Raw genomic sequence first — 2,562 nt, 5'->3', positions numbered from 1 at the left:
CACATCCCAAGGATTCCTCATTCCTGCTTTCCCAGTTCTGGATCCATGGGAATTCTTAGAGCCCAAGGATTCCTCATTCCTCCTTTCTCAGGATCCATGGGAATTCTGGCATTCCCAAGGATTCCTCATTTCTCCTTTTCCGTTCTGAATCCGTGGGAATTTTCACATCCCAAGGATTCCTCATTTCTCCTTTTCCAGGTGTGAATCCATGGGAATTCTGACAGGCCAAATATTCCTCATTCCAGCTTTTCCTGGTGTGGATCCATGGGAATTCCTCATTCCTCCTTTCCCAGGATCCACGGGAATCCTGAGAGCAAGAAATTCCTCACTCCTCCTTTTCCAGGTGTGAATCCATGGGAATTCTGACAGGCCAAATATTCCTCATTCCTGCTTTTCCGGGTGTGGATCCATGGGAATCCTCAGAGCCAAGAAATTCCTCATTCCTCCTTTTCCAGCCCTGGATCCATGGGAATCCTCACAGCCCAAGGATTCCTCATTCCTCCTTTTCCAGCCCTGGATCCATGGGAATCCTCACAGCCCAAGGATTCCTCATTCCTCCTTTTCCAGTTCTGGATCCATGGGAGTTCTTAGAGCCCAAGGATTCCTCATTCCTGCTTTTCCAGTTCTGGATCCATGGGAATCCTTAGAGCCCAAGGACTCCTCATTCCTCCTTTCCCAGTTCTGGATCCATGGGAATCCTTAGAGCCCAAGGATTCCTCATTCCTGCTTTTCCAGGATCCATGGGAATCCTGAGAGCAAAAAATTCCTCACTCCTCCTTTCCCAGTTCTGGATCCATGGGAGTTCTTAGAGCCCAAGGATTCCTCATTCCTCCTTTCTCAGGATCCATGGGAATTCTTAGAGCCAAGGATTCCTCATTTCTTCTTTTCCAGGATCCACGGGAACCCTGACAGCAAGAAATTCCTCATTCCTCCTTTTCCTTGTGTGGATCCGTGGGAATTCTTCATTCCTCCTTTCCCAGGATCCACAGGAATACTGACAGGAAGAAATTCCACATTCTTCCTTTTCCTGGTGTGGATCCATGGGAATTCTGACAGGCCAAATATTCCTCATTCCTGCTTTTCCTGGTGTGGATCCATGGGAATCCTCAGAGCCCAAGGATTACTCATTCCTCCTTTTCCAGGATCTACAGGAATCCTAACATCTCAAGGATTCCTCACTCCTCCTTTTCCAGTTCTGGATCCATGGGAATCCTTAGAGCCCAAGGATTCCTCATTCCTCTTTTCCCAGGATTGGGAATTTTGGCATTCTCAAGGATTCCTCATTTCTCCTTTTCTGTTCTGAACCCGTGGGAATTTTCACATCCCAAGGATTCCTCATTTCTCCTTTTCCTGGTGTGAATCCATGGGAATTCTGACAGGCCAAATATTCCTCATTCCTGCTTTTCCTGGTGTGGATCCATGGGAACTCCTCATTCCTCCTTTCCCAGGATCCACAGGAATCCTCATATCCCAAGAATTCCTCATTTCTCCTTTCCCAGTTCTGGATCCATGGGAATTCCTCATTCCTCCTTTTCCAGATGTGGATCCATGGGAATTCTGACAGGCCAAATATTCCTCATTCCAGCTTTTCCAGGATCCATGGGAATCCTGAGAGCCAAAAAATTCCTCATTTCTCTTTTTCCAGGATCCACAGGAATCCTCATATCCCAAGAATTCCTCATTCCTCCTTTCCCAGTTCTGGATCCATGGGAATTCCTCATTCCTTCTTTTCCAGGATCCAAGGGAATTCTGGCATTCCCAAGGATTCCTCATTCCTCCTTTTCCTGGTGTGGATCCATGGGAATTCCTCATTCCTCCTTTTCCAGGATCCAAGGGAATACTAACAACAAAAAATTCCACATTCTTCCTTTTCCTGGTGTGAATCCATGGGAATTCCTCATTTTTCCTTTTCCAGGATCCACGGGAATCCTGACAGCCAAACCACATAAAATGAGATTTTAGGGGAATTAAACCACATTAAAAGTAGATTGGGGGGGGGGGGGGGGGGGGGGGGAATAAACCACAGAAGAAGGAGATTTTTGGGGGTTTCCTTTATGGAATTACGGAATTATTAGGTGGGATCTTCAATCACCCTTTCCATGGGCAGGGACACTCCAAGCTGGCCTTGGACACTGCCAGGGATCCAGGGGCCGCCACATCTGGCCCAGCTGTTCCCGAATTTTCCACAATTCCCATCTGGCCCAGCTGTTCCCGATTTTTTTCCCGAATTCCCAGAATTTTGGAGGCCGCGACCCCGCCGCCTCCTCCCTCCCGCCGCGTCAGCGTTGCCAGGCAACGCCTAAAATGGCGACGCAGGCGCGGGGCACGCCGGGAGTTGTAGTCCGGACATCCCACCGCCCCCGCGGCCAGCCGGCAGCGCGGGACTCGTTTTCCCAGCAAGCACCGCGGCGGCGCGCGAAACGCCCGAGATAACGCATTTACCTGCGGGGAACGGGGTGCAGGTGGGGCTCGCCGCGGGTGCTGCTGGGATTTGTAGTTCTCGGCGGAGCAGCCGCTAGGCGAAACCACGCGGCGGGCGGCGGCCGCGGGACTACAACTCCC

This window comes from Oenanthe melanoleuca, chromosome 21 (genome assembly GCF_029582105.1).
Source record: "Oenanthe melanoleuca isolate GR-GAL-2019-014 chromosome 21, OMel1.0, whole genome shotgun sequence".
Classification (NCBI taxonomy): Eukaryota; Metazoa; Chordata; class Aves; order Passeriformes; family Muscicapidae; genus Oenanthe; species Oenanthe melanoleuca.
The sequence above is the reverse complement of the archived record's forward strand: the minus strand, read 5'-3'. Positions refer to the sequence as shown.